The following is a 10055-nucleotide window of genomic DNA, read 5'->3' as shown; positions in this document are numbered from 1 at the left end:
CCCATAACAGCCCCATACCGTATAATGCTCCCCATATCAGCCCCCATACAGTATAATGCCCCCCCCCCACAATATCAGCCCCCCCATACAGTATAATGCCCCCATATGTGCATAATTACTTACCTATCCCCGTTCCCACGTCGAGTGGAGGATCCTTCGCCTCCTCCGGTGTGTGGTATGAGTGACTCAGCGCAGGCAGGCGCGATGATGTCTCTACATCCCGCCTGCCTGCGTCGAGCCGCTCAGGGCACAGGGAATGCTAGATCATGGAGATGTCAGCTCCTTGCTCCAGCATTGATTGGAACCGGGACCTCGGTGAGTGACTCACGAACCCCCAGGGGGATGCGACCCACAGTGTAGGGATGTCCCGATACCAAAATTTGGACTTCGATACCGATACTTCGTTTACTTTGCCAACAGTAATAAAAAAAAAAAAAGTTCTTTCGTTTTCTAATGTTAGGCACGAGGTGCGATGATGAATTTTGAATGTCTCACATTAATAGTAATTAACCCCATCATGTTTCTCAGTCATAATGGGTTAATGTGTAAGGTACATGATGGGGTTAATTACTATTAATGTGAGGCACATGGAGGTTAAATTCATCATCGCACCTCGCGTCTCACAATTAGGCCCCATGCACACGACCGTAGATAACCTCCGTTTTTGCGGACCGCAATTGCGGTCTGCAAAAATGGACCCATTCACTTTCATTGAGCGCGGACACATTTCCGTAGCGCTACGGATGGGTGACCGTGCCGTAGAAATGTTCAGAAAATTATGGAACATGTCCGTCAATTTGCATTTTGCGGGCCGTGCTCCCATACTTTGTATGGGAGCATGGCCAGATAATGCGGGTGGCAGTTGGCGGCCGGCCGTGCCCGCAATCGCAGGCCGTGATTGCGGGCACGGTCGTGTGAATGGGGCCTAAGTGATAGAAAGCAATTTTTATTTTATTTTTTTACAGAGTACACATAAATGATGCAAAAAAATAGTTGTGCAGGTTATTACGGCCGCGCCAATACCGATTATGTGTATGTTTTATGTATTGAGACTTATTTTAATGTTTATTGTAAAAAAGGTGAATGTGTATTTTTTTTATTTAACATTACTTTGTTTTTACTTTATTTTTAAACTTCAATGTACTGGCCTATAGCTATAAGCCAGTACATTAGCCTGTGTATGTATAGTACACAGGCAGTTGTTAGGACATACCTCAGTATGCCCTAACAACAGGAAATATGGTAAGACAGCCCTGGGGTCCGTCAATAGACCCTGGGCTGTCTGCCCATATATGGTATGTCCCTCAATCGCGTCACAGGAATTCCCCGTGACGCGATCCAGGGGCATCCCCCTTCTCATTTTCCCCTGAATGCTGCAGTCAGCTTTGATCGCAGCATTCAGGAGAATAGCGGCAGAGATGAGAGGTTTCTCTGATCTCCGCCGTTATAGAGCGGGGCTGCGGCTGTGTGATACAGTCATTGCCCCGCTCCTGACAACAAGTGCACGCGCGGTCAGCATGAGGTGATGTGGCCGGCGCTGCACTAATGAGCGGCGGTGCAGGCACTGAAGACAGAACATGGGGGTGTTTTGTAGCGCGCCCGCCATGTTCTGTCTTCAGTGCCGCAGATCATTAGTGCAGTGCCGGCCGCATCGAATCATCCTGACGGCGCGCACATGTCAGGACTCAGGAGCGGGGCAGTGACTGTATTACACAGCCGCAGCCCCGCTCTCATAGTCATGTGTACTATACTGTATTGTGCAGTTTGCGGTGGAGGAGGGGGGGAGGCTGTGATTTAACGCCCCCCCCTCTCCACCGCATACAACACAATACATTACAAGGCATCACAACACAATACATTACATTACAATACATAACATTACATTACAATACATAACATTACACTGCAGCTTACCTGGAGTCCTCCGCACCGACTCTTCTGCTCCGTCTGGAAGCCGTGTCACGTGACAACACGGTCACATGGTACACTAAGTGTACCATGTGACCGTAGCCAGGAAGTGCCGGCTTCACGGCACAGAAGATTGTTAGGAAACATGCTGTATGGCAACGGGGGCCCGTGGGCCCCCCAGGCTTAGGGGCCCGGTCGCAACTGTGACCGCTGCGACCCCTATAGCTACGCCACTGAATGGACTGAAGCACCGGCCTCAGAAGCAAAGGATTCCCCTAGTGGATTTTGAGGCCTCCTTTTTCTTAGGCACCATGTCCGGTTTGAAGAGGTCTTGTGGTGCCAAAACAGTGGAAACCCCCAAAAAGTGACCCCATTTTGGAAACTAGACCCCTTGAAGAATTCATTGCAGTTTTCAAGGGGTGCATCCGACATTTTGATCAGTTTTCATTCTATTTTTAAGTGGCGTGGTGAATAAAAAAAAGCAATTCTACTATCTTTGTTTTTTTATTCTATTTTTTTTACAAGGTTCACCGTGCGCTATAAATGACATATTCACTTTATTCTGTGGGGCGATACGATTACGGCGATACCATATGTTTATAGTTTTTTTTTATGTCTTATGGCGTTTGCACAATAAAATACATTTTGTAAAAAATCATTTACTTTTTGTGTTACCATACTCTAAGAACCAGAACTTTTTTATGTTTCCATCAATAAAGCCGTGCGAGGACTTATTTTTTGCGTAACGAACTGTAGTTTCAATCATTACAATTTTTAGGTACATGCGACTTTTTGATCTCTTTTTATTCCATTTTTTGAGAGGTGAAGTGACCAAACAATTGCGATTCTGGTACGGTTTATTATTATTTTCTTTTACGGCGTTCACCGCGCGGGAAAAATAACAAAATAATTTTGTAGTTCAGGCCGTTACGGACGTGGCAATAACAATAATGTATAGTTTATTTGTTTGTTTATATATTTTTATTAATAATAAATGACTGATAAGGGAAATAGGGGGATTTTTACTTTGATCACTTTTAAAACTTTTATTTTCTTATTTTTACATATCTTTTTTTAACTTTTTTTTAACTTTATTACTTTGTCCCACTAGGGAACTTGGGGGCAGGAGGCCCTGATCGATATTCTAATACACCGCACTACATGCGTAGTGCAGTGTATTCGAGCTGTCAGCTACTCACTGACAGCGAGCATAGTGGGTCCTGACTTTGCTGGGACCCACTAGGCTTCCGTCGATGGCATAGCCGGAAGCCATTGTTAGGTGTCCGGTTGCCATAGTCACCATCATGTAGCAGGCCGGCGATGGTAGCTTAACCCCTAAAAAGTCGCGATCACTATTGAATGCGGCTTTTAAGGGGTTAATCAGCAGGGACACAGCGATCAGTCCCCACTGTAGGAGCTGCGGCAACTGCTGTACGAGACAGCAGCTGTCACAGCTCCTGTATGTGTCGGGAGGACGGCCAAAATGGCCGTTACTACCGTGATGTACTATTCCGTCATGGAGCGCCAACGTACGCCAATAGTACGTTACTGAGCGTTAAGGAGTTGGCAATCTATTAATGAGTCATTTAATAATTAGGTCATTATCACACATTCCAAAATAATGCATTGTATAAAGGCATTGTCCAACAGGCCAAATAATGGGATTAAAGGACAGATCCAATCAGCAAGAAAAAAAACGATGGCAAAAGCAAAAAGCACTTTTCACATCTGATTTTAGTCACTGGATAAGGAAAGGATGCCCCGGTCCTGGAGGTACTGCAATACCAGGTCAATGCGTGGAGTGGACAGAGCAAGCTCTATTTCCATCTCCCTGTTCTAAAAATCCATTTAATATATGGTCCCCAGATAGGGAACGTATCAGATATTAAACTGATAAAAACAAATACTACACTTGATCTTAGCCAAAAGGCCGAGAAGCGATAACCCCAGTGGCGTGCGTTGGCAGAGCCTGGCCAATACTGCTGTTCACCCCCTTGCAACGATTCAGCCTAGTCCAAGGCACATCCATGGGGGCCCTGCCGACTCACACACTCACACAAGCAGCCAGCCAGGCGGGAGGGGAAAAAAGGCCGGAGAGGAAGCTAGACATGATTTGCTTCTTTTGCTTGCACTACAATGCTGTGCAGAAAGCGGAGGAATCTACATAAAAACGCCTTCCTGGCAACGGTTAATGAACAACAATTTTTTTCACTAACATGGAGTGCTGTGGGACTTTCTTCAATCAATCAATCAATCAATCAATCAATCAATATATATATATATATATATACAGTGAAGGAAATAAGTATTTGATCCCTTGCTGATTTTGTAAGTTTGCCCACTGTCAAAGACATGAACAGTCTAGAATTTTTAGGCTAGGTTAATCTTACCAGAGCGAGATAGATTATATATATAAAAAAAAAAGAAAATCACATAGTCAAAATTCTATATATTTATTTGCATTGTAGACAGAGAAATAAGTATTTGATCCCCTACCAACCATTAAGAGTTCAGCCTCCTCCAGACCAGTTACACGCTCCAAATCAACTTGGTGCCTGCATTAAAGACAGCTGTCTTACATGGTCACCTGTATAAAAGACTCCTGTCCACAGACTCAATTAATCAGTCTGACTCTAACCTCTACAACATGGGCAAGACCAAAGAGCTTTCTAAGGATGTCAGGGACAAGATCATAGACATGCACAAGGCTGGAATGGGCTACAAAACCATAAGTAAGATGCTGGGTAAGAAGGAGACAACTGTTGGTGCAATAGTAAGAAAATTGAAGACATACAAAATGACTGTCAATCGACATCGATCTGGGGCTCCATGCAAAATCTCACCTCGTGGGGTATCCTTGATCCTGAGGAAGGTGAGAGCTCAGCCGAAAACTACACGGGCGAACTTGTTAATGATCTCAAGGCAGCTGGGACCACAGTCACCAAGAAAACAATTGGTAACACATTACGCCGTAATGGATTAAAATCTTGCAGTGCCCGCAAGGTCCCCCTGCTCAAGAAGGCACATGTACAGGCCAGTCTGAAGTTTGAAAATGAACATCTGGATGATTCTGAGAGTGATTGGGAGAAGGTGCTGTGGTCAGATAAGACTAAAATTGAGCTCTTTGGCATTAACTCAACTCGCCGTGTTTGGAGGAAGAGAAATGCTGCCTATGACCCAAAGAACACCGTCCCCACTGTCAAGCATGGAGGTGGAAACATTATGTTTTGGGGGTGTTTCTCGGCTAAGGGCACAGGACTACTTCACCGCATCAATGGGAGAATGGATGGAGCCATGTACCGTCAAATCCTGAGTGACAACCTCCTTCCCTCCACCAGGACATTAAAAATGGCTCGTGGCTGGGTCTTCCAGCACGACAATGACCCGAAACATACAGCCAAGGCAACAAAGGAGTGGCTCAAAAAGAAGCACATTAAGGTCATGGAGTGGCCTAGCCAGTCTCCAGACCTTAATCCCATCGAAAACTTATGGAGGGAGCTGAAGATCCGAGTTGCCAAGCGACAGCCTCGAAATCTTAATGATTTACAGATGATCTGCAAAGAGGAGTGGGCCAAAATTCCATCTAACATGTGTGCAAACCTCATCATCAACTACAAAACATGTCTGACTACTGTGCTTGCCAACAAGGGTTTTGCCACCAAGTATTAAGTCTTGTTTGCCAAAGGGATCAAATACTTATTTCTCTGTGCACAATGCAAATAAATATATATAATTTTGACAATGTGATTTTCTTTTTTTTTTTTTTATATATAATCTATCTCTCACTGGTAAAATTAACCTAGCCTAAAAAATTCTAGACTGTTCATGTCTTTGACAGTGGGCAAACTTACAAAATCAGCAAGGAATCAAATACTTATATCCTTCACTGTATATATATATATATATATATATATATATATATATATATACACACATATATTCTGCTTTTCTTTGAAGTTAATTAAAGTTTTGGATGTAAGCAGTCAGGAAATTAGTTAAAAGGAAAACCGGAGAAAGCTCCAGATTGAGTAAAATTAATCAGGAAAGGACCTCAATTCATTTGTATATACCTACAGGAGACACATGTCTACTGCAAACGCTTTGAAGTTGGTGCTGCAAGGCAAGTTAAATGCTAAATTTGTTTGCTCAACTTCCATGTAACCTGATATTAACTGTCAAAGTATTGACATTTTGGGCAAGCTAGAATAACACATAAGAAACACCAACTTTTAATACCACAATACTTTCAATTAACTGTGACTGAAATAAATTATCCTCGCTTGGCTATAAAGCAAACAGAATTATTATGTTACAAAGCTGTGTGGTGACCATCATATCAGCTTCTTCTGCTGCCCAGTGGAATTTCAAGGAAAGCTGTTATACTTCTGAATATTCATTGAGCTCAGCCGGTCCTCGTGCTACGCTATTTTTCAAATAAGAGGTGTTCTTGCATTGGGATTAATTGGCTTTGTGATTGAAAACAAATGCTGTTTTTAAAAAAAAATCTAATAAAAATGTTGAGCTCCAACGGGGAACATTACCGGTATGCAGAAGGATTCACGACACTAACATGTTGCCATCTGGGATTTTATAATTTGCAAACTGATAATCAAATGTTAATTTTCCTAGCGTCTGTCATCATATTATCATAAAACAATTCTCCTTTATCGAGAAGAGCTGGAGTCAGGGTGCAAATATGCTGTTGTGAGTCATAAATTATGTTGTGAGTTTGTGTTTATACACATCTGCAGAATTATGAGCTCTATTGTCAGGCAATTGTGGAAAATTAAAGAAGTTAACCCGAGCCAATATAGAACTAATTGCAATTGGATTGCAGCTGTCACTTCAACAACTTGGAAGCAGCCATTTTGAAGACTGAAGCGGTACTGATAGTTCACATGTAAAGAACTAGTAAAAATCTGCGAAACATTACATCGCTTATAACTAATGAATGGGTGGGCTACGCTCAAGTTATCTTAAAATGATAATAACCAATCTAATTAATTTAAAATATTATCTTACATTTAGATGGATTCTAGATTTTGTGTCAGAAGTTTATAAATACACACAACCTAAATTAAGATGTATATATCAGTATATTCCGCTATAATTGCCCAATTCCTTGTGTGTGCCATGAGTAGAGACTATTTGGGTAGAATATTACTTATTATGAGGCTGAATCTATCACCATATGATGGACAAAGCCTTCTTTAAATACTTTATTGCTTCTGATAATCTTATAATAAGTGTTAAATACTAAGAAACCTATAGATTATGGTTACCTATAAGGGAAGACAAAATGTGCAGTCGTGGTCAGTTCTACTTCATCTACTGTAATCACCTACAGTGCAGTGAAGCAGATTTCATCTAATATTAGAAGGTTTTTAAATATTTTGTGAATAAGAATATTTAGTTTTGACATTAAAAATAATTTAAGGGCGTTGTCTCATCACGACAGTTTTTTTCATCCTGAATCCTGCCCGAGTCCAGCTTTAGAAACTATAACTGGCCATACATTTACTTCTGCAGGCAGTATTACATTCCAGCCATTCATATGGCTTCTCGGGACTCCCCTCTATGACATCAACATGCCATGTAGTGCATGTAGAAAGAAGTTGTCTCATTATTTAACAAAAACGTTATTATTTTTTTTGCACGGTTACACCCATACATGACCTTGAATGCACCAATGGCTACCAGAGTTATTATGTTGTTTGTTTTCATTCTGGTTGTGTAATGCTTGGACAAGCTGGTCCTCCAGAGAGTAATATCCATATACCCAAATAGAGCTTAGGGATTAGGGTTATCTAAGGGTACTTTTACATTCCCCTATACTAGCTGGAAAAATGAGCACCGATCGGCGATACAGAATGTTGATCGGTGCTCGTTTGCTCCATTCACAAGGAGCAACAATCGTTAATGTATGGGGACGAATGATCATCAATACAATCGTTCAAACTCATGTATTTGCATCATGTTGGCATCACATCTCCATGTTTACACACTAGCGACCATTTTTTGGCCACACTAAAGATCCGATGAACTAGTGTTTTCTCGTTCATTGGCTGATCATTGACCTGTTTTCACAGGCCAATGATTAGCAATGAGGGTTTGTATGAGCGCTCTCATTTGCCCAATCATTGGACATTGTAAAAAGGCCTTAAGGCAGGTAAGGTAAACCCAATCTCATTAATTTGGGCTGTAGAAGTGACTATCTTACTAAAAAAAAATAAGAAATTAAACACTGCCATTGCCAATAATGGAGTATTCTTTGACGATTTACACTCTATAATTCTAAAGATAAAGATGACAAGTCAGCATCAACTACAAATGTGATGTGTTGTGAACTCACCAACTATCCAACTCCACCATCGAGGTCACAAAACAAGGCAGAGATCAATATCTGTCTGCTGTCACTAGTGTATGGTGAGCTTATTTTGGAGTATGATATAATACAGTACTGTAACAGTAACAGAGTGAAGCCTTTCTAGTGTGTGTATATGTGTGCACATACAATCCTATATAACACAGGTTCTGTGGGTTGTATAAAAATGTATCGCCCATTATTTTAATTTGCCAATTCTTGTTTTTGTTTTTTTATACTAAAACATTTGCAAAGGGAGGGGGTGGGGGACACAAAAAGCATGGCAACTAATGGTTTGCAATCTGATAGCAATTGTTCATGAAGTGATTGAATGTGATGCATTTGTATCCATTAAGAGCCTATTCAGTGTTGCTGTTCCTCATTATAAAAAGCCGTACTGCATGGTTTACATCCAATTTAGAAAAGAGATAAGTTGGAAAGAAAAGTATTCTCTTAAAACACAAAAATCCTTATCCTTTCCTCCACAGACAGCCGAATCTAGAACCACATGCAGCGTCTTATCTTTTTGCCTATTCAGAAATGGATTCACAAAATAAGCAAATGTTTTACAAGACCCTGCCTCTAGGGTTGAATCAATTGGCAGCTGTTATTTTTGTTTATGCATATGTGTATGGGAATTACATTGTATGGTTGAAAATGCCCTTGTTTTTTGTTTTCTTTATACACCAAAATCCTGTTAATGAATTCTATAAACACACACAAATGATGCTGGCTAAGTTCACACTAGTGTTAAGCTCCGTTTAGCTCTCTTCCGTCAGAGAAAGAGATGAACAAGAGTCCAAACGGAAACCATCGCTTCCGTTAGAATTTCTATTGATTTCAATGGTAATAATTTTGTTTCAGATGCAATCCGTTTGCCTCCGTTCGCTAGGTTTCCGTCTTTTTTCACGGAAGCAAAAGTGATGCAGACTGCACTTTTGTTTCCGTCAAAAAAACAGAAACCTAACGAACGGAGGCAAACGTAATGCATTTGAAAAAAAATTATTACCATTGAAATCAATAGTAATTCTAACGGAAGCGATGGTTTCCGTTTGGACTCTCGTTTATTCTCGTCCCGTTAGAATTACCATTCTTTTTATTGGTAATTATTTTGGTTACAGATGCATTCCGTTTGCTTCCGTTCGTTCGGTATCCATATTTTGACGAAAACAAAAGTGCAGTCTGCAGCACTTTTGCTTCTGTGAAAAAAAACCGTAAACCTAGCGAACAGAGGCAAATGGAATGCATCTGAAACAAAATAATTATCATTGAAATCATAGTAATTTTCTCGGAAGCGATGGTTTCCGTTTGGACTCTGACAGAAGAGAGCTAAACGGAGCTTAACGCTAGTGTGAACTTAGCCTAATTCAGTTCTTTTTATTCAATGTAAGGGTATGTTCACACGCAGTGGTTTCAGACGTAATTCGGGCCGTTTACGCCTTGAATTACGCCTGAAAAAACGGCATCATTACGCCTCCAAACACCTGCCCATTGCTTGCAATGGGATTTACGGTGTTCTGTTCCCACGAGGCTTAATTTTACGCGTCACTGTCAAAATACGGCGTGTAAAAATACACCCGCGAAAAAGAAGTGCATGTCATTTCTTGGGATGTTTTTGGAGGCGTTTTTCATTGACTCCATTTGACATGATGCAGATTGGTCACTGATTCGTCAGCATCATACACTTCTATTCACAACGCCCAGTTAGTAAAACAAGTAAACACGCCCAGTTAAAAACACAATACACGCCCAGTTGAACATACGAAAAAAAACACGCCCAGTT

The 10055-nt window shown here is 41.2% G+C and overlaps 1 non-coding gene across 1 annotated transcript; it reads right to left on the bottom strand.

Annotated features, from left to right (window-relative positions):
* Nucleotides 1-3659: 3659 nt before the first annotated feature.
* Nucleotides 3660-3850, bottom strand: LOC142751142 (U2 spliceosomal RNA). Its single transcript, XR_012882723.1, has one exon. It is a non-coding gene; the product is annotated as a U2 spliceosomal RNA (small nuclear RNA).
* Nucleotides 3851-10055: the final 6205 nt, after the last annotated feature.

This window comes from Rhinoderma darwinii, chromosome 3 (assembly GCF_050947455.1).
Source record: "Rhinoderma darwinii isolate aRhiDar2 chromosome 3, aRhiDar2.hap1, whole genome shotgun sequence".
NCBI lineage: Eukaryota > Metazoa > Chordata > Amphibia > Anura > Rhinodermatidae > Rhinoderma > Rhinoderma darwinii.
The sequence above is the reverse complement of the archived record's forward strand: the minus strand, read 5'-3'. Positions and strand labels throughout refer to the sequence as shown.